The 23,808-nt window shown below is 38.3% G+C and overlaps 1 protein-coding gene across 1 annotated transcript in view; it reads left to right on the top strand.

Moving 5' to 3' along the window:
* Positions 1–8,762: 8,762 nt before the first annotated feature.
* The window catches only part of frs3 (fibroblast growth factor receptor substrate 3), a 31,107-nt gene continuing 16,061 nt past the window's right edge, over positions 8,763–23,808 (top strand). The window contains exon 1 of the mRNA XM_039764788.1: positions 8,763–9,093. The gene's annotated coding sequence lies outside the window, so the exon portion shown is untranslated. The remainder of the gene's footprint in view (positions 9,094–23,808) is intronic.

The raw sequence follows: 23,808 nt of genomic DNA, 5'->3' as shown, positions 1-23,808 counted from the left end.
AGGTGTACTTACCCTGTGGTTTGTGTGTGGATCCCAATGCCCCAGAGCAGTGACTGGGACACTGTGCAGTAAAAATGGAGGGGTCCTTTGAATGAGACTTACAACTCTTTGGTCTGGACATCCTTTGTAAAGAGTTGGGTGTATCCCGATGTCCTGACTAAACTGCCCTAGATGGCCTGCTCATTCTGTAATTAGCTATCTCTCTTTTTCTTCGCTTTACCATCTAACAGCTAATGTGTGGTGAGTGTACTGGTGCAAAATGGCTGCCATCACATCATCCAGGTATATACTACACATTAGTGGTGGTTGAAGTGGCTCGCCACTCACTATGAAAAAGTGCTTTTATCAGAAAGAAAAGTGTTAAGAATTTTTATTATTAATATTAATATTATAAAAACAAACAAAAAAAGACATAAAACAAGACTTTGAATACCAGTCAGGGAGAATCCCTGGCTGAATCATGCCAAAGGCCAGCATGCGCCAAAATGTTAGCCCTGAGCATTAAAGCCTCTAACTGACTCCAGGACAAATTTCCTTATGAGGTAAGTTTAATGTGTTACACTGATCTGCCCCATTTCATCATCACTTTTTATGACAAGCCCCATTTCATATTCTTCTGATGGCACATTCTGCCTTCTTGGACATGCAAACCTAATCATTTGCATGTGTCAATCTGACAGTTTTCATACAAATGTGACCACTATTTCAGGGTATAACATTTTTTTGTCACAGAGTGTACTTGAAGATGTCCACATTGTATTTTTTAGAACATTAGAACAATCTAGAACAGGCCATTCAGCCCAAAAAAGCTCGCCACTCGTATCCACCTAATTCTTCTAAAAAAACATCAAGTCCAGTTTTGAAAGTCCCTAAAGTCTTACTGTCTATCACACTACTTGGTAGCTTATTCCAAGTGCCTGTAGTTCTCTGTGTAAAGTAAAACTTCCTAATGTTATTGCGAAATTCGCCCTTAACAAGTTTCCAACTGTGTCCCCGTGTTTTTGATGAACTCAATTTAAAATAACAGTCATGATACACTGAACTTATTCCCTTCATGATTTTAAACACTTCAATCATGTCACCTCTTAAACTTCTTTTGCTTAAACGGAAAAGGCTCAGCTCTTTTAATCTTTCTTCATAATTCATCCCTTGTAACCCTGGAATCAGCCTAGTCGCTCATCTCTGGACTTTTTCTAGCACTGCTATGTCCTTTTTGTAGCCTGGAGACCAAAACTGTACACAGAACTCCAGATGAGGCCTCACCAGTGAGTTATAAAGGTTGAGCAGAACCTCCTTGTACTTGTACTCCACACATCAAGACGCTATATATCCTGACACTCTGTTTGCTTTCTTAATGGTTTCTGAACACTGTCTGGGAAGTCGATAGCTTAGAGTCCACTATGACTCCTAAATCCTTCTCATAAGGTGTACTCTCGATTTCCAGACAGCCCATTGTGTATTCAAACCTAACATTTTTCCTTCCTATGTGTAATACTTTACATTTACTGACATTAAATTTGATCTGACACAAATCTGCCCAAGCCTGTATGCTGTCCAAGTCCTTCTGTAATGATTTAATGGATTCAAGATTATCTGCCAATCTACCTCTTTGTATCATCTGCAAATTTAACCAGCTTTTTACTTATATTCCTATCTAAATAATTTATATACTGTATATTAAAAAAGCAGCGGCCCCAGCACTGACCCCTGCTGGACACCACACTTAACGTTAGCCAATTTTGATAAGGTTCCTGGAACCATCATCCTCTGATTCCTGTGTCTGAGCCAATTCTGCACCCATCTAAAAACATCACCCTGAACTCATCAGATTGTTAACACAGGCCCCAATAGCATGGCAGGGCACTAGTCAGCAGTGTTGTTTTTTAGCTTCAGTAACTCAGATTTGAGTCTCAGCCTGATTTGCTTCAAAAGCCCGCATATTGTAATATTTTTAGGCAGCCAATAAAAGGTGTCATTTTGCTTGACTTCTGGTTAGACTATTCAAAGTATCTTGACCAGATGCATCATGGTATGGTTTGGTAACCTCACAACCTCCTCCAAAGGATTGTGCATACAGCTTCTAAAATCATTGGGACTGACATTCCGAAGTTTCATACCATCTACTCAAACTGATGTGTAATGTTAGCTGAATGCATCATGTCTGATGAGAGCTATCCAGCTCATCCCTGTTTTCACTTCTGCTTTGTGGAAAATGCTATTGGAGCCTCACCTCTCATTCCACCCATTTTAGGGACAGCTTCATCCCCCAAGCCATAATGTCACTGAACTCCCAGTAACTGATCCTATTTGTTCGGCTTGTGTGTATTGTACCTACCTGCTGGTCTATGTGAAATTGTACTGTATGTTACATTTTTTTTTGTTTCAGTCTTATTTACTGTTTTTCTATTTCTTTCTTCCTTTCTTTTTCTTCTGCTACTTTTATATATTTACTGTGTTTATTCATACATCACCACAACTGTGGCACAAAAAATTTCCCATGCTGTATGTGATAATGAAGATCTCTAATGTCTGTAACTCAGTGGGTAAACTTAAATTACAAAGAAATCACATTTGTACTTAATGGTTATGTTCAAAACATTTTTAAAACATGGCAAGAATTTGTTAATAGTATTTTAAAATAAGCATGCTGGATCTATAATTGAGAATGTTATGCTAATAATTGTTCTATAATATTTAAAGTGTTAGATAGAGGTTTTCTGCTTATGCCTGTCTTCTTTTTCTCTTTCATTTAGGTGGGTTTGAATCTTGTATTGTTTTTTTTCCTTTATATGTCTATTTTTCCTTTATTTTTTCTGGATTTATTTTTAAATAAATGGTTGTATCTGTTATATTACTAAATGTTTGATTGAGTTACATGGCATTTAATGTTCTGGTTTTAATAACACATGGTGGCACAGTGGTAGCACTTCTTACCTTGCAACAAGGGCCAAACAAGCTCTCAGTGTAGAGTTTGTATGTCCTCCCCGTGTCCACATGGGTTTCTTCCCACAGTTCAAATACTTGCAGCTTAGATAGGTTGGCGATGCTAAACTGGCCCTGATGTGTATGTGTGTGTGTGTGTGAGAGAGAGACGCCTTGCCAGAAACTGTTTCTGCCTTGTGAACGATGCCTGCTGGGATAGGCTCCAGCTTCCCTATAACCCTGCTATGGATAAGTGGGTGTAGAGATTAGCTGGATGAATGGATCATTTAACATAATGGATTGGCCTGGGGTTCCATCCAGGATTGTTTCCTGAATTGTGCCCAGTGCACTAGGAATACATTCTCACGTTCAACAATGCTTAATATTATGTTGACAGGATATTATGTCATATTTTAATATAACAGCATTGTTCTGTTGGTCTATCTAGCATTTGTTAAGCAATAGGTGTTTTATAAAAATAGTTCATTTGTGGGTTTTACACTTCCTAGCCTCATTCCTGCATTTAACTGCTCTATTTTTGATAATTAGCCTTTGTTTTTAATCACAATAGTTGGATTACAATTAACAGAACAATTCAGACTTATTTCACCACAAACCTTTTTAAACAGCAACCTGTATTTTAATGTATTTTAGGCATTTAATTACAGGATGACTCCACATCCTCTTTTGTTGAAGACATGACTTCTTTTTGGGACATAAAAAATTTACAAATAGCCTAAAATTTCCAGGATTTGATGATGCTTTCATGTTGGTATCTTCTATCTACAATTGGTGTGTATTCTGCATGTTTTTGTATTGATTTGAACATTCTCTGTAGGTCCAGCCTTCTCACATGCCCCAATTGCCCAGTTACGCTCTACATGCAACAACTGGTCAAACTGGCTATAGAGGAGTGCTATGCATCAGTCCATTTACTGATACCACTTCATCACATCTGACAGCTCCTAGTAGGGCAACTAGTAGATGTTAGGCAGATGTTGCACGCAGCATAACTTAGTATTGTGCTTACTGCATAGTAGATGTTGATAGGAAAAGCAGAGGAATTTTCATGAATGCCAGTATGGTTCAGTAGACTGCTATGAAGACAGGAAATGTTCCATTACAATTAAACACCAAATCATAAGTACAAAAGATTCCCAAATGAAAGTGTAAGTACAAAGACAGGTGAACAACAAATATCTGTGTTTCTGACCTGGGTGTAATGCTGGCACATATGTTCCTTAGCAAATAAAGGTGCTTAAAAGTGCATATTCACAAAACTGCTGTCAGGGGAGAGAGCAAGTCAGCTAATTTATCAGATGAGGTTAAAGAGAGAATGTTATTATTGCAGCTGATGGTGTTTTTATATATCATAATAATTACACATTACTGAAAACCCTAGTGGATGATAAGGGGTTGTCTATTGGATATGGGGGATAATGTGTATTTGTTTCATTAGGCTCCACAGTGCTTCATTATACTTGATAATTATTTGTGATCAATGAAGGTTTCGCCTAAGTTATAATGAATGTAACTGCCTTCATTTTATCCTCAGATGTTAATCATTTTGCTGTCTAAAAAAAAATAAACAAATAAATAAAAGAGGGCTTTATTTTTGTTTTTTTAATTGTTTGCCATGAGAAACAGCCATCAATCATGCAAGTATTTTAAAAGCTTAGAAAGAGGTTGAATTTGATAAAGGGTTTTGTTTAGAAAATGTAATATAGATTAATTACTTTAATTGGTTTGAATCCTACCTGACAGGGAGAAAATATTTTGTTAGTTGTGGGAATTACAACTCGAAGACACATGATATCCAATATGGTGTTCCACAAGGCTCTATCCTGGGTCCGCTGTTATTCTCAATCTACATGCGTCCGTTAGGTCAGATTATCTCAGGGCACAACGTGAGCTACCACAGCTATGCTGATGACACACAGCTGTACTTATCAATAGCACCTGATGACCCTGATTCTATTGATTCACTAACACAATGTCTGACTTGTATCTCAGAATGGATGAATAGTAATTTTCTCAAGTTAAATAAAGAGAAAACTGAAATTTTAGTGATCAGCAATAATGGATACAATGAGGCTATTAGAAATAAACTGGATACATTAGGATTAAAAGTCAAGACGGAGGTAAAAAGCTTAGGGGTGATTGTTGACTGTAATCTGAATTTTAAATCACATATTAATCAGATCATTAGAACAGCATTTTTTCACTTAAGAAACATAAGTAAAGTTAGACCTCTTATATCACTGAAAGATGCTGAGAAATTAGTTCACGCGTTTGTTTTCAGTCGACTAGATTACTGTAACGCACTCCTCTCAGGACTACCCAAAAAAGACATAAATCGTTTGCAACGAGTGCAGAATGCAGCTGCTAGAATCCTAACTAGGAAAAGAAAATCAGAACACATCACACCAGTCTTAGCGTCACTACACTGGTTACCTGTGTCATTCAGGATTGACTTTAAAATTCTGCTTATGGTTTATAAAGCCTTAAATAATCTCCCCCATCTTATATATCGGAATATCTGACACCTTATATTCCAAATCGTAACCTCAGATCCTCAAATGAGTGTCTCCTTAGAATTCCAAGAACAAAACTTAAAAGAAGTGGTGAGGCGGCCTTCTGCTGCTATGCACCTAAAATCTGGAATAGCCTGCCAATAGGAATTCGCCAGGCTGATACAGTAGAGCACTTTAAAACACATTACTTTAACATGGCCTTTTTATAACTTCAATTTAATCTTAATTTAACTTAATCCTGATACTCTATATGTTCAATTCATCATAATAACTATTCATGGTGGTTCTAAAATCCGTACTGACCCCTACTCTCTTTTCTGTTTCTTTTTCCGGTTTCTTTGTGCTGGTGGCCTGCGCCACCTCCACCTACTCAAAGCTTCATGATGCTCCAACAATGATGGACGGATTAAAAGGAAGAAGTCTACGTGACCATCATCATCATCAAGCCCTTCCGTGAGAACCCTAAATCCAAAGAGGACTGTTTCATTTATGTTAGGTAGAATGCCCAGAGGGACTGGGCGGTCTCATGGTCTGGAATCCTTACAGATTTTATTTTTTTCTCCAGCCGTCTGGAGTTTTTGTTTTTCTGTCCCCTGGCCATTGAACCTTACTCTTATTCGATGTTAATTAATGTTGATTTATTTTGTTTTATAATTGTGTCTTTCATCTTTCTATTCTTTAATATGTAAAGCACTTTGAGCTACTGTTTGTATGAAAATGTGCTATATAAATAAATGTTGTTGTTGTTGTTGTTTAGATGCATATTTCAAATGTTGTTCCAAACCCTTTACCCCATTCTCTTTTTTGAAACCGGAAATATGGTCATTTTTTTAATTATGAAAAGCTATATTTTAAGTAAAAACTACTAAATTCCTCAGTGAAGAACTTAGCAAGAGCACATCGGCAGTCGTTACTAAATTGTTTTATTAGCTGGACATCTATTTGGTACCTCTCATCATGAAATGCACTAAATAAATCACAAATTTTAAACCTTACAGATTTATCCTTGTTTACTTAGATTGCACACATGATTAATATACAAAATTGGAAGAAAATATTTCAAAAGAAAACTACGTTTTAGAAAACTAAGCAACAATTCTGGAAAATGTAAATAGTACAAAATATAGAAGTCATAACAACAACAACATTGATTTATTCAACACATTTTTACACACAGGAAGAAGTTCAACGTGTTTTACAAAATGACAAAAAAAATAGCAGCAAGAAAAGAATAACAAATTATATTAGTTAAGAATAATAATGAATAAATAAGAAATATATAAATACAGACTTAAATAAAACAGATATATCATTAGTAGAAAGGTAGAGTCCTTATATAGTACGATATTTCAAGTCTCTAAAAATGAGTCTGACGATAAGGTCAGATGGCTGAAAGAACAGAAAAAAAAAAAAACTCGAGATAAGCTGGAGAAAAAAAAAAGCTCAAAGCCAAAAAGACCACCCAGCCCTCCCTCGGCATCTTACCTGTACTCAAGTTGTTCCCCAGTGTTTCCAGGCTTCGTCGCAGAGGATTCAACGCAGTGGGTCTAATTGACAGTTGGAGTATCTGCTTTCAGTCGAGCATCACAGGTGGCTGGCTACAAAGTGCTTTGGTTGAGTGGTGGTGGTCACAGATATACCAGAAAAGTAAGCTGAGAAATGCAGAGATTAGTAATAATTGTAAATCCCTGAAGAATATAATAATTCTATGCCTGCATATTCTGTTAGGAGTTGTGGTAGTCCACCTTACGCTTTGAGATAATCTGACCTGACGGAAGTATGTAGACTAAAAAGACAGGGGGCCCAGAATAGAGCCTTGTGGTAGACCATATGCAATATCATGGATCTCTGAACTACAATCACCACAACTAACAGAATAAGACTTAAACCAATTTAAGACACTGCCCTAGAGAGCCTTCCATTGACTAAGGCAATGTTTTTCAAGCATTGTGCCACGGCACAGTGGGGTGCCATGAGAGCTACCCAGGTGTGCTATAAAAATAATAGTATAGCACACCTGGGGCTGAACCGGAGAGGGACAAGTTCCTCAGGTGGTTGAGACTTGCCAGAGGAGGACAGAACTACCTGGAGAAGCGGGTATAAAAGCAGCTTTAAAAACTGCTATGCTGCAGATACAGCACACATTTTGGATGTATCTCCTGGCTGGCACAGTCCATCTGGCTGGGAGTGTGGTCGCCAGCGAATCTCACAGGGCTAGTGAATATTGGGCATTCCAAATTGCCTCTGACAGGAGTGTGCAAATTGATGAAGAAACTGGGAGATGTGGGCAAAGTACTCATGAAGTGCCATGTCGGTTAACACTGATCTTGATGCTGCTGTTTTTAACCGGCTTCTCTGGTTGTCCTGCTCATTTGGACAGTTGAGCATGTGTAAGAGATATAATGTGTTTGTGATTAGCAGAAACAAAAAGTGTGCCATCACAGAAAAAAGGTTTGTGATTATCTATCTCTGATTTTTCTTCATTTCTTTCCTTAGGTGGCACCCAAACAGAAATGAAATGTTAAGTGATTGAGCAAACAGAAGACCAACTAAGTCAGGGGCTCAAACTTCAAACAATTTCACTCCAACCAGTTGCTTCATTAGGCTCTTATTCTTTTTGTTAATTAAACCCGCTCTTTAAGTCCATGGCCTGTTGCTGCTCTCATTGCGTCATAGCAGACACTTCTTAATTTGTTAATTTTCTCTTTTCTAAGAGCACTCGTAAAATGTTTTGGGGACCTGAGCAGATCAGCATTCCTGATTCCCCATCTTTCTTTATTTTCAGATATTATATGATGGACACCAGTTATTTTGGCTCATTTTTTTTAATGTACTTAATTTGAATACCATAATTTAACAGTTTTCTGCGCTTTACAGTTAGTTGGAGTTTTTATACATTGTAATATCACTGTATGTTTTTAAGAAATCAGCATTTTAAATTACATGAGAAATCTGACGAACGAGACCATTTAGTCCATCAAACTTGTATGTTTAGCTAATAGCTAAGATGTCCCAATATCTAATCCAGATACATCTTTAAGGTTGTCAAAGTTTCTGTTTCAACTACGTGTCTCGGTAGTTTGCCCCAGATTCCCACACTTGCTTTATTTACAGTACATAATACGGTACAGTACTTTGTTGTAATTACAAAGGCTTCTCACGTATCTTTTCTTAACTCGCGCTTCCCGGCACTACGATTCACTCAACAAGTGTATATGCAAGTGCCCCCTAATGGCAACAATGTGGCGTAGCATTCCTCGCGCATCCCCAGCTGCGCTCCCACCGCCTCCTCGTCCTCCTCCGGAGCGGTCCTCCAGCCTCCTCGTTCCTTCTTGCCGCTCATCTTCGCTCGTTGGCTGCATGTAAACTCTGACCCCTTTGACGGCAAATGTCAACCTGAGGCCTTTAGTATTGCTTTCTCTGGGAGGTGGGGAGTGCAACAAGAAGGGGAAGACTGGCGCTGGTGGATGTGTGCGCTCGAAAAATCTTAGAAGAGGAAAAGCCGCACAGTCGTTCCACGGGCGCACGCACAACTCAGCGAGAGTCAGCGAGCGGAGCGAGGGCTCGAGCTGGCCCGAAACACAAGGCAGCCGCACACCGGGAGCTGAGCTCCGAGGACCGAGACAATGTTGCACATGTGAGTTCGGCTTTTATTTTGCACCCAAGGATGCTACGGCAACACTAGTGAACAATATGGGAGCAGGAGGGGGTGTCAGAGGCGCTTCACCGGGTCAGGCAGCGAAACAGCACTGATGTGGGGGGATTTGATGTTGTGGTGTCACTAGGGAGAGGGGGCGGGGTTGCTAGTAGGCTTTCAGCTTTTTTTTCTTTTGCACACCGTGATGTTGGCCGCCTTGCTGGGCTTGAGATCATTGTTTTTTTTTTTTTTGCACCGCGTGTACTACACAAACAGACACAGATCTCGTGCAGTGAAGCCCCCTGCACGATGAGCTTCGAGACCGCCTGGCAGCCGGCCGAATGCAGCTGGGCACAAAGCTGGCGGGCGCCAGGCTGCGGTGCCTTTGTAATGTGCGGTTGTGTGCAAAGTAAACAAGACAGACCGTTTATTTATTTATTTTTTTTTATTTCTGAATTTTTCTTCAAAGACACCACCATATCTTCCTGTTTGTAGATCAACGAAACTCCTAAATAAACCCTAGCTCCCTGATTGGATGCAAATCACACCCGTCTGTCCGTGTCAGCTGCCCTTGCGATTGCACACATGTAGATGCGCTGGACGGCGAGTAAGGACTGGACTTTTATATTGACGTACATGCTTCTAGCTCAGGGGTTCATAAACTTTTTAATCTGATGACCCGAATTAGAAAATCGTTAGTGCACTGGGACCCAAGAAGAAGCTTAGCATCTTAAGGATTTCTAGTACCGCACGGACACACGACGACGGAGTCATAAAGAGGCAAACAACAATGGCCAAATCATTAAAAAGTACCTATTTTTGTTTTCTTTCAAGCATATTTCTTCTGAAAGATTAAAATTATGGGGGTGTGTAGACTTGCTGGTGGGGAGACTTCGACTAAAGTATTTGGCAACCCTGTTGATGCATGGTCTTGAATCGAAATGCAGTACACTCGGAGAAGGCACTAAGCGAGATACAGCACATTTGGTTTTAGTTATGATCTGCGATTTATTAACATGAAATAAAATGCAGTGTGCTTTTGTACTGCTTTTAAAATTGACGTGAAATTTAGCGCTGTAGTGAAAAAGCAATCAAACATTTGATTGATAGGTTTTTAATTGTGATCCTTAAAATGTGCCAAAATAAACACTGCACTTGCATTGGATTGCATTTAATTTTGGTACGAATAATTTTCAATAATTTCTCATGTGATTATTAATAAAAGAGAAATGTGGGAAACAAGCCTGTTTTTGAAACAATACTCCAGCTTTGTAACCCGCTTATCCAAGCATGGTTGTGGGGAGGCTAGAGCTGATCTCAGCAGGCATTGGGTGCAAGGCAGGCACAATCTCCAAGTCAAGATGCCTGGCCATAGCAGGGTGAACACACAACAGGTACAAATTAGCACCGGCCATCAACCTAACCTACATGTCTTTGGAATGTGGGACGAAACCAGAGCACCCAGATTAAATTCCATGGGAACATGAGGAGAACATACAAGCTCCACACAAGGAACATCAGGGACTTGGGTCAAAAACAATTATCATTCAAAACGGGAATAGATTCCTGCCTTATGTCACCACCAGTGGAAATACTTAGTGTAAGTTTTAGTAAAGCTGAGAGAGAAATTATGAAAGGGCACCTAAGTGTTTTCAATAGACTCATGTCACCATTTAAAGAATGTAGTAGATCAAAAATGAATTAATTGATGCAGCTCACTTAGGTGGCATTAATTAGCATTTTTATAAAAATAACTTTTTTCAAGTGAGCTCTAGCATTAACAGTACTTTTTCCTACATTAGTTCACAAATAATTGAACAGACTCCAGTTTCCATTTAAGAATTCAATTAACGTTTTTTATTTTAAAGCTGAATTATCGCTAATGTGCACTATTTGTACTTTATATGCATGATAGGATAATTTGGCGAATGGTCCAGTTTGAAATGTTTAACTGTACTGACTGACTTTGGTGCTGACTTTCTAGTGCTTGTTTCATTCTTTTTGAATTTTCTGGTGTCGTTACAGTTGCCAGTGGTCTAACAAACACACCCTTTACACTACCAGTAGACAATCATTTATTGAACTACTTTAAAATATTGTCACAAGAAGGAATTCTTCCTCACTAAAGCACAGTAAACTTAATACAATTTATTCTTTGCACCTCTGTTACAGATTCATTGTGTGCCGTAAAAACGAATCTACTGTGAGCCTTTGGGCAGTTATTCATGGTCATTGAAACTGCATTTAGCATACAATACTGCCTTGGCACTATCTATTGCCTTCATAAATCCCTGAAAATCATTGCATCCTTGTTCTGTTACTTTCATTTTGACATCTGAATCTAGCGCAGTGGTCCCTTCACCTCACATACTAGTCAGTCCCCCCTTTTGCCTCCCTTCTTATGCATGTGTTTGCTGGTAGTCTTCTCAGTTTAAATGTTGAGTAGGTTGTGAGGTGGGGAAACATGTCTTTTATGTTCATGCTACAGAAACAAAAGCTGCCTGTGGTGTTGTCACATATTGTCACAATATACAGTGGGTACGGAAAGTATTCAGACCCCCTTCAACTTTTCAGTCTTTGTTATATTGCAGCCATTTGCTAAAATCATTTAAATTAATTTTTTCCCTCATTAATGTACACACAGCACCCCATATTGACAGACAAAAAAAAGAATTTTTGAAATTGTTGCAGATTTATTAAAAACGAAAAACTGAAATATCACATGGTCCTAAGTATTCAGACCCTTTGCTCAGTATTTAGTAGAAGCACCCTTTTGAGCTAATACAGCCATGAGTCTTCTTGGGAAAGATGCAACAAGTTTTTCACACCTGGATTTGGGGATCCTCTGCCATTCCTCCTTGCAGATTCTCTCCAGTTCTGTCAGGTTGGATGGTAAACGTTGGTGGACAGCCATTTTTAGGTCTCTCCAGAGATGCTCAATTGGGTTTAAGTCAGGGCTCTGGCTGGGCATTCAAGAACAGTCACAGAGTTGTTGTGAAGCCACTCCTTCGTTATTTCAGCTGTGTGCTTAGGGTCATTGTCTTGTTGGAAGGTAAACATTCGGCCCAGTCTGAGGTCCTTGGCACTCTGGAGAAGGTTTTTGTCCAGGATATCCCTGTACTTGGCCACATTCATCTTTCCCTCGATTGCAACCAGTCGTCCTGTCCCTGCAGCTGAAAAATACCCCCACACTGAGGAGAGGCAAGACGCATGACAGCCCGCATGGAGTTTGCTAAAAGACACCTGAAGGACTCTGAGATGGTGAGAAATAAGATTCTCTGGTCTGATGAGATCAAGATAGAACTTTTTGGGCTTAATTCTAAGTGGTATTTGTGGAGACAACCAGGCACTGCTCATCACTTGTCCAATACAGTCCCCACAGTGAAGCATGGCGGTGGCAACATCATGCTGTGGGGGTGTTTTTCAGCTGCAGGGACAGGACGACTGGTTGCAATCAAGGGAAAGATGAATGAGGCCAAGTACAGGGATATCCTGGACAAAAACCTTCTCCACAGTGCTAAGGACCTCAGACTGGGCCGAATGTTTACCTTCCAACAAGACAATGACCCTAAGCACACAGCTGAAATAACGAAGGAGTGGCTTCACAACAACTCTGTGACTGTTCTTGAATGGCACAGCCAGAGCCCTGACTTAAACCCAATTGAGCATCACTGGAGAGACCTAAAAATGGCTGTCCACCAACGTTTACCATCCAACCTGACAGAACTGGATAGGATCTGCAAGGAGGAATGACAGAGGATCCCCAAATCCAGGTGTGAAAAACTTGTTGCACCTTTCCCAAGAAGACTCATGGCTGTATTAGCTCAAAAGGGTGCTTCTACTAAATACTGAGCAAAGTATTATGCACAGAATTGTGCTAGAATTAACTAGGCTAAATGTACAATACAGTCTTGGGGTGATCCACCACAAACGTGTTAGAGACCCAAGCCATAGTTTAGGAAATACTTCTCCGGATGATATTGGCCTTTTATGGTCCACTGAACTTTATCTTTGCGCTTTTTGGATCAACTTTTTGCTGATTTAGAACAAGAGTGTCCAACTCTGATCCTGGAGCTGGGCCCCAATGACTGTATGTTTTTCTTCCTGACACTTTTTAAATCAGTGTCCAGTTTCTGCTACTAAGTGCCTTTTAAGACCCAGTCCTCTAAATTTCTTATTTTTTCTTTAAAGGAACACTTCACCCAAAAATGGTATATTTTTTGTATGTTACCCCCATGTAGTTTATGTGGTGATTAAGAACAATTTTTTATCTCGTTTCTCCTAGAGAAATAACATAAGTTTCAAATAGAACAGGAGCCAGCAGTGGTTAAATCTAGACAATAGCAAATGAAGAAAAAAAACATCCATTGAAGAAAAAAAAAAAAAATCATCACAACTTGTATCACATAATCTGCATGTTCGTTATCCATTCAGCTCAGGTCATTCAAAATACATGCATTTTGCTAAAAATTTTATTAATACTTCTGGATAACTCTGCATAAAAGATGAATAAGAAAGGCACATTCCCATAATACTGTGTGTTTAAATGAAAGATCCGGTTCTCCCTGTCGTTTGTTTAGTGATGGTTGAAGAGGCTTCCCACTCACTATGTAAAGCACTTTAAGTAATGACAAAATAACTGTATAAATGTAAATAATAGGATTCTTGACCAATAATATCTTCAGTTCTTTTGCACAGTATTATAGGAACGTTCTTTTACTCTATTTTTGTTTTTTCTTTTTATGCCGAGTTAACCAGAAGTACAGTACTTGTCAAAACCTTGGACAAACCCAGAAGCTGTCATGTTTTTTATAGTAACTGATACTCCTTTGATTTTAAAAATACATCCAAGACATTGTCGTGTTTCTAATTGCTATATTTGCTTGAAGTAACTGATATAACTACAAAGCTCAACTTTCAGCAATTATTCATTCAGCTCCCATTGCTTATCCTTAATTTGTCATATTTAAATGCTAATTCTTTATTAGAGAAACCTTTGTAATTGCATTAGCACCTTTAAAACTTTTTGTTCTCTTCACCTGGATTGCAAGGTACTGGAATTCCCAGAGTTTAGTTCTAGGTTCAAAATTGGCCAAATGTTCCATACCATTCCTAAGCGTGATTGTAACCCCTCCCTACTCCCCCACTGGCCTGCACTCACACTGCTCTGAAACTTTTGGGCCCGGGCATGCTTTCGTCTTAACAATGTGACTTTGTGTAAAGTCAAAACAAGATCCTAACATGGAGTGACAACATGCATGCCTAAATGATTATACTTATTTTGCGGTTGTTTTGGAGTCATGTAGGGCAGGATAATGCTCTACCCTCTTACAGATATGCAGGGCAGTGTTTACTGTTAGGAAGAAGAAGAAGAGGCCTGAGTTGCCTCGAAAGCTTGCCTATTGTAATCTTTTTAGTTAGCCAATAAAAGGTGTCATTTTGCTTGACTTTTCACTACATTCATAATGGCTAACACGGTACAACACCCTAGTACTACGGCTTTTCTTGAAAACTAAAATTCATATTCATGTGTAAGGTGAGAAATCTGTTTTTTACTGAAATGGTATTGAATGAAATGAGAATTGCACTATCTGACTTGTTGCATCATTGACAGTTTGATCACACTTCTCAAACAAACTAGAATTTGTGGGGGTTACATGTGGACAAACGTGCTCGGGCACAGAACGGTGTGCCAGTGTGAGTATACCTAAAGAAGCAGAGTGTCATAGAAAAAGCCTTATATGGAACTGAAATGGGCAGAAGAACACAGACATTGGAAGGAAGATGACTTGAAAGTGTACTGTGGTTTGCATTCTGGAATAATCTTTTCTCTGCAGCAGGTGATATTGGTATTTAGTGTGTATTTAAGGAACTGAGAACCTGTGCGGCATTTGTTTCTCAAACTACAAACTCTAATATCCGTACCTCTTATGTGTCTGTGCATGTCAAACTTTACAGACTGATGTTGGTGTGTGTTTGTCTTTTTCTGTTCATCATCCAGCATGCGTTCCGTTAGGGTAAACAAGCTGTCGTTGATCTTCCCTTATAAATTTCTTTGAGAGTGTGAGTTCATGTACACGTATCTGCAACTTTGTGTGCCTCTGTTTTATGTATGTTTATACTTATATAAATTATACACCTATATTTATGCCAAAATTAAGGCAAAAACTCTCAAAAACTGTTTATGCAAAAATTTTTCAAACCAATATGCCTGGTCCTATGACTAAATGGAGAAGACTGCAATAATCCGGGTGAAATAAAAAAGTTCCTATGGAAGTTATCATTATACATAGGCCAAGCTTTTAAAGGAAATGGATCAAAAACAAAATGCTTGGAGCCTGTAATAAGGCAAACACAATGCACATTCTTTGGTAAAGAGTGGTCAGTTTTTTTGGAAGTGACCTTTGTACGTAGATTTCCACGGACACACACAAAGACACCATGCTAAAGTCAAATTATTTAACGTTTTTCATAGATTCAGAATCTGAATGTAACTCAATAGCAAATTTTTAACCCTATCACCAAGCTTCCCTTTACATAGAACTTAAAAGGAACCATTAAGGGGCATGAGTCTGTCATTTAAAATGAAGGCAAAAGAAGTCAATTAGCTATAAAGTAATTTAATTAAGAAAATGTCACAAAGAAAAACCTGTAACCACTTCAGCCTTTCAGGATTGAAGAAGGTGAACAACCCTGGTTTAGAACATCTGGTTTGCATGTGGAGTTGGAACTTTGGGAAACTGATCTGGCAGCAATTGTATGCCCTTCCAAAGCAAGCAAATCTGCAGATTACACTTCAGATATTTTTGTATGTTCAATAGAAAAATATTTCTTTTTTTAAGCCTATGAGAGTGGACCCTGCCTTTATACCAGTTGTGTTTTAAATTTGGATAAGCCCAAGAGAGCTAAAACAACACTGTCTAAAATACAAGTTAGATTACAAATTAGGAGTTCTTTCTGCACATGTTGAATATCCAAGTCCATTAAACCTTTTTACATAATATCTTTCTAAAGTTCAGGATGGTAATGGGCCAGTTTTAGAGCATAGGTAAATATTAAATATCAGTGGATGAGTGTCAACTTATATGGATCAGTAACATAATTAAAGGGGCAAATAGATTTCTAGATGTCTCTGTTAGGTCAAATCCTTTCTGCTTGTTTGAGCTAATTCATTGTTTCCAGATAACATAATCAAGTATGTTGTGGCTTTAGGCAGAGTGAAGTAGGGAAACAACTTACAAAGGCAAAGAAAAAGAATACTCAGAGCTAACCAGAGAGTGTTATCAAAAATACTAATCTTCTACCAAATTAAAATGACGAAATGGTGCTTAAAGTCTAGAATAAAGAGTTAGTCAAACCACAAGTTAAAAAAAAAATCTTGAAATTTCTTGATATACTATTTTTTCATAGGAGAGTCTTAGCTTTACTTGAGTATCATAATGCAAGTCAGTCGTATCCCTGATGATGAATGATGCAAAAGCACCCTGATCCAAAATGGTAACACTTGATGCAACCAATTGAAGAATGTTTTAAGAACAGTGATTCTGTAGTAATTTGTGATACTGCTACACTGATCATGCACTTAGACATGAGTAAATAATACTAGACTTAGCCATTGCTCTTCTACATAGTGTTTTGAGACAGTCAAGATGAAGTATGGAGGACTGTCTGTGTAAGAAAAGAAAACAGTTTAGGTGCTGAAAGATAAAAAGAAAATCCAGATGCCGTCAGCACAACAGCACAGAAACTGGGCAGAGCAAAATCGGATATTAAGAGTACCTTGAAAATAATTGAAACTACTGTTTTAGTCATCTATACTAATAAAAGGCAAAGCCCTCACTGACTCACTGACTCATCACTAATTCTCCAAGTTCCCGTGTAGGTAGAAGGCTGAAATTTGGCAGGCTCATTCCTTACAGCTTACTTACAAAAGTTGGGCAGGTTTCATTTCGAAATTCTACGCGTAATGGTCATAACTGGAACCTATTTTTCTCCATATACTGTAATGGAGTTGAGCTGGGTGGCTGTGGGGGGCGGAGTTTTGTGTGACGTCATCACACCTCCCACGTAATCACGTGAACTCACTATCAACGCAGTACGTAGAAAACGAGGAAGAGCTCAAAAAAGCGCTGAAGAAAACATGCATTATATAATTGAGAAGGCAGCGAAACAATAAGAAGCGATTGACTGACATATACAACCATATTCATGAGTGCTGCTACTTCAGAAACAAAGCACGATGTAAACTCTGTAAGTTCATAGACAGGCTGCCGCTGGTGTTTGTAATTTAGTGCCTGCCCATATAAGGCTGTCCGTCAGCGGCAATCCAATAGAAACACTGCCGCTAAATATTCTTGGGTGAAGGACTGTGCTTATGCAGAGGAAGATGAGATGGTCAGGGTGGTGTTTGGCACAAACTCAGCGAAACTGCGAGAGAAACTTTTAAGTACCGCGTCTTAGCTGACATTACATACATCCGTGGACATCACACGAGATGGCACCAGCACAGCTGGGAACCTTCAATGCAAGAACACCAAGCGGCTCACGTGAACTGACGCAGTGCACAGACAAAAAGCAACAGTTCCAAAGAGTGCTGAACAAAAACCAATTACACAATTGAGAAGGCAGCAAAAAAATATGAAGCGTCTGATACATACAAGCATATTCATAAGTGCAGCTACTGCGGAAACAAAGCACACGGTGGAAAAAGTGAATGTCCCGCTAAAGGAAGACAGTGTAAAAAAAACCCGTGCATGCAGTGTGTCACATCTCAGATAAAGAGGAAGACGAGCTGTTTATTGATGCAGTAAGAAACGAATCGATGAATGAAACCTCTTATCTTTACAACGATTGACAAACACGGAATGTAACTTGAACACAACACATCGTACAAATACGACCCTGATTGAAACAAATAATGATAATCAAATCCTTGATGACAGCAACACTCAATAACACTCACAAAACAATTACTGTATATTGACAATCATGTTACGTTATTTTTAAAATGTTCCCTTTTCTTTTTCATAACTTCTTTAACACACTACTTCTCCACTGCGAATATATATATATATATATATATATATATATACCCTGATCTACATACTCTCAAATAGACAAGCCACAAATGCCGTGGTGCAATTGTAGCACCTCTAGCGCCGACATCCGAGGTTCGATTCCAGAGAGGGGATGTACTGAGTATGTACGCGCGCTTCCCAGTTCATTTTAACCTCGCATCTCCTTGGTTTGAGACGTATGAAAAAATATGCGGTTAACGCAGAATCATGTTACGTTATTTTTCAAATTTTTTCCTTTTCTTAGCACAAGCACAGCTGAGAAGCTTCGATGCATGTACTCCATAGCAAAAAATAACGCATTTAATCACACTTTCAATTCCAAGCAAAGGGAACTTTTGTCAATGCATGATTTCCTGGTACATCGATTACACTGATGCACACATCACAGCTACAAAAATGTTAGAGTCGGAATGAAGCGCGTTCCTACGACTGATCGGAGGAAAATTTCATTTCAAAAAACTACCCGAGCGAAGCCTTGATAAAAGCATGGTTTTGTGCACACTGAAAAGCAAGCAAAATTAGATGCATTACAGAAAGCGGACTTTGTGGCTCTTACTGGGGATCATTGGACTTCTGTGACCGTTAGTAATTCTAATTACATCTAATTACAAAATGTTCAATGATCACACTGTTTTAGCCTAATGTACAAAATAATTTTGGTTAATGTTACTCAGAGTTTAAAGATTAAGCTGGTGAAATTACCTTTTATGTTTCTGACTTATTTTTTAAGAACAAAAACTGCACTTTATGTTGAAATTTTGGTTATTATTATTTAAAGAATACCATTCTGAAAATGTACTTAAAGTACTTAAACTACCACTTTATTTTTAAGTCTGCCCAATTTTAACCAGGGATGATATTTTTGTTTCTGTTTTGAATTCAAATGCAGTTTAAAAGCATTTTTTTTTTTCAGAAATTAAAAGAGCTTCAGTTTACAATATTCATGTCCATGTCTATTATTTGATTCTGTCGCCCACTAAAACCCTTTTAAATTAAAAAAAAATTTGCGATTTGGGGCAAATTTACGTGTGCGATTACATACGATTAATCAAGATTAATTATTACACAGCCTCTAATTAATTGGATCAAATTTTTTAATCGAGTCCCACCCCTCTTATATATATATGTAGATTTGTATATATATGTGTATATACAGTATATATGTAGATATGTATATGTGTGTATATATATGTATGTATATGTGTGTTGGTGTATGTATATATATATATATATATTAGTCAAATATAACACAAGTAAACACAAAATGCAGTTTTTAAATGATGGTTTTTATTATTTAGGGAGAAAAAATCCAAACCTACATGGCCCTGTGTGAAAAAGTAATTGCCCCCTGAACCTAATAACTGGTTGGGCCACACTTAGCAGCAATAACTGCAATCAAGCATTTACGATAACTTGCAATGAGTCTTTTACAGCGCTCTGGAGGAATTTTGGCCCACTCATCTTTGCAGAATTGTTGTAATTCAGCTTTATTTGAGGGTTTTCTAGCATGAACCGCCTTTTTAAGGTCATGCCATAGCATCTCAATTGGATTCAGGTCAGGACTTTGACTAGGCCACTCCAAAGTCTTCATTTTGTTTTTCTTCAGCCATTCAGAGGTGGATTTTCTGGTGTGTTTTGGGTCATTGTCCTGTTGCAGCACCCCAGATCGCTTCAGCTTGAGTTGACAAACAGATGGCGGACATTCTCCTTCAGGATTTTTTGGTATACAGTAGAATTCATGGTTCCATCTATCACAGCAAGCCTTCCAGGTCCTGAAGCAGCAAAACAACCCCAGACCATCACACTACCACCACCATATTTTACTGTTGGTATGATGTTCTTTTCTGAAATGCTGTGTTCCTTTTACACCAGATGTAACGGGACATTTGCCTTCCAAAAGTTCAACTTTTGTCTCATCAGTCCACAAGGTATTTTCCCAAAAGTCTTGGCATTCATTGAGATGTTTCTTAGCAAAATTGAGATGAGCCCAAATGTTCTTTTTGCGTAACAGTGGTTTGCTTCTTGGAAATCTGCCATGCAGGCCGTTTTTGCCCAGTCTCTTTCTTATGGTGGAGTCATGAACACTGACCTTAATTGAGGCAAGTGAGGCCTGCAGTTCTTTAGACGTTGTCCTGGGGTCTTTTGTGACCTCTCAGATGAGTCGTCTCTGCGCTCTTGGGGTAATTTTGGTCGGCCGGCCACTCCTGGGAAGGTTCACTACTGTTCCATGTTTTTGCCATTTGTGGATAATGGCTCTCACTGTGGTTTGCTGGAGTCCCAAAGCTTTAGAAATGGCTTTATAACCTTTACCAGACTGATAGATCTCAATTACTTCTGTTCTCATTTGTTCCTGAATTTCTTTGGATCTTGGCATGATGTCTAGCTTTTGAGGTGCTTTTGGTCTACTTCTGTGTGTCAGGCAGCTCCTATTTAAGTGATTTCTTGATTGAAACAGGTGTGGCAGTAATCAGGCCTGGGGGTGGCTATGGAAATTGAACTCAGGTGTGATACACCACAATTAGGTTATTTTTTAACAAGGGGCAATTACTTTTTCACACAGGGCCATGTAGGTTTGGATTTTTTTTCTCCCTAAATAATAAAACATCATTTAAAAAACTGCATTTTTTGTTTACTTGTGTTATATTTGACTAATGGTTAAATGTGTTTGATGATCAGAAACATTTTGTGTGACAAACATGCAAAAGAAAAAGAAATCAGGAAGGGGGCAAATAGTTTTTCACACCACTGTATGTGTAAATATGTGTATGTATGTATGTATGTATGTATGTATGTATGTGTATATATATATATATATATATAATGTTTGTGTGCGTGTATATATATATTGATTGTACAACGGCTTGCACTCACCTGAACTGGATGAGTGGAGTACAAAATGGAGTTATTAATCATATATGCAAAGAACATCTTCTTGAACATTGCTTCTTATCTCAAATTTAAATTGCTTGCGCACATATCAATAAACAGTTTTAACTTCTGTGTCCCAATAATTAAAAAATGAAGTGTTTTATTCTACTGTAGACAGGTTTACAAATAAAAAATAGTATTTCTATAAGGCATATTTTTTGAAAGATAGGTGTTGTTACACAGTGTGCATGTATTTATAATGTAGATTATTCCATAGTGCTGTTGCTGAAAAGTAGGTCTTATATAATAGTCTTGAAATGAAGATGATAAATTTACAGCAAATAGCAATATGCAGTGCCCTCCAATATTTTTTGAAACACTTGTAAAAAAACTAGTAAGAAGGGTTAGGAAAAAAAATCACTGTTTGCTGAAGAACCGTTATCTTGCACTGAAAAAATTAGAAACATCTGACTTTTAATTGAAGCAAGTTCATTCAAAGACAAACAAAGCCCTCATCAAGAAATTAATATTTTTAACAAAAACACATGTGCCCCAATTGTTGGCACCCTTGGAAATTAATGTGAATCAATGTAACTGAAGCATGTTTCCCATTTAAATTGGACATTGTTAAGTTGTTAATGGTGCCAGTAATAATGGAGGGCACTGTAAATATTCACATACTAGGGACACATTTAAATTATTGATAAATCGATCAGTTGCATCTGATTCAGATTCTGAAATCCAAAAAATAAATCATCTACACAATTTTTTTAAATAAGTCATCAGGGTTCATTGCAAAGCTATTTAGTGTGTACCACTTTTCACAGCAACGAATGAAATTAAAGCATTCATACTTTACCGAGAAAATTGATGTCTAGTTTTTAAATTAGCATCCTGAAGAACGTATCAAGGCATGAATCACTTAAATCAAGTATGGTAGTCGTCCTCGTTTTATATTCATAATATGCAATCTGCTATTGGAAGATATTTACAGTTAAATTAAAATCTTTGTGTGAGAGACTTTACAGTCATGGCCAAAATTATTGGCACCCTTGGAATTTTCCCAGAAAATGCACCATTTCTCCCAGAAAATTGTTGCAATTACAAATGTTTTGATATACACGTTTACTTCCTTTAAGTGCATTGGAACAACACAAAAAACAGAGAAAAAAAGCCAAATCTGACATCATGCCAAACAGAACTCCAAAATTGGGCTGGACAAAATTATTGGCACCTTTTTCTAAATTGTGGATGAATCGTTTTATTTCAAGCATATGATGCTCATTTGAACTCATCTGTGGCAAGAAACAGGTTCTGGCAATATACCAATCACACCTGAAGCCAGTTAAAATGGAGAAAGTTGACTCAACCTTTCTGTTGTGTGTCTGAGTGTGCCACACTAAGCATGGAGAACCGAAAGAAGAGCAGAGAATTGTCAGAGATCTTCATGTTCCTTTGTCCAATTTGCGCAACATAATCAAGAAGTTCACAACACATGGCACTGTAGCTAATCTCCCTGGATGTGGACGGAAGAGAAAAATTGATAAAAGACTGCAACGAAGGATAGTCTGAATGGTGGATAAACAGCTCCAATCAACTTCAGCACATATTCAAGCTGTTCTGCAGACTCAGGGTACAACAGTGTCTGCTCGAACTATCTGTCGATATCTGAACGAAATGAAACGCTATGGCAGGAGAGCCAGGAGGACCCCACTGCTGATACAGAAACATAATAAAGTCAGACTGGAGTTTGCCAAAATATACTTGAGAAAGCCAAAATCCTTCTGGGCGAATGTCTTGTGGTCAGATGAGACCAAGGTAGAGATTTTTGGTAAAGCTCATCATTCTACTGTTTACAGAAAATGGAATGAGGCCTATGAAGAAAAGAACACAGTACCTACACTATACAGTCAAACATGGTGGAGGTTCTAAGATGTTTTCGGGATGTTTTGCTGCCTCTGGCACTGGATGCCTTGACTGTGTTCACGGCATCATGAAATCTGAAACTACCAAAAGATATTGGGGCGTAATGTAGGGCCCAGTGTCAGAAAGCTGGGTCTGCGTCAGGGGTCATGGGTGTTCCAGCAGGACAGTCACCCCAAACATACCTCTAAAATCACCCAGAAATGGTTGAAGACAAAGAGCTGGAGAGTTCTGAAGTGGCCAGCATTGAGTCCGGATTTCAATCCAATTGAACACTTATCTCAATTTTGAGAGATCTCAACATTGCTGTTGGGAGAAGGCGCCCTTCAAATCTGAGAAACCTTGAGCAGTTTGAAAAAGAAGATGGTCAGAAATGCCATTTGAGAGGTGTAACAAGCTTGTTGATGGTTATAGGAAGCGCTTGATTTCAGTTATTTTTTCCAAAGGGCATGCAACCAAATATTAAGTTGAGGGTGCCAATAATTTTGTCCAGCCCGGTTTTTGAGTTTTGTGTGAAATGATGTCAGATTTGCCTTTTTTTCTCTGTTTTTTTTGTGTTGTTCCAATGCACATAAAGGAAATAAATGTGTATACCAAAACATTTGTAATTGCAACCATTTTCTGGGAAAATTCCAGGGGTGCCGATAATTTCGGCCATGGCTGTATAAACCTGTTATGTAACATGAAATAGTCACTACCCTAGTTAAGGTTTGTCAGGGTTGGGCCAGGGGCTCTGAGCCTAGAATAATGAAATGTGGGACTTAACCTAGCACTTCGTTCAGACCCTTTAACTTTCTGTACTCTTGTCTTTTAGATTTATTTTAAATTAAATATGTTTCACTTTTAC

The sequence above is a fragment of the Polypterus senegalus genome, chromosome 10 (assembly GCF_016835505.1).
Source record: "Polypterus senegalus isolate Bchr_013 chromosome 10, ASM1683550v1, whole genome shotgun sequence".
NCBI classification, from domain to species: Eukaryota; Metazoa; Chordata; class Cladistia; order Polypteriformes; family Polypteridae; genus Polypterus; species Polypterus senegalus.
Note: the sequence above shows the minus strand (reverse complement) of the source record. Positions and strands in the feature narration are given on the sequence as shown.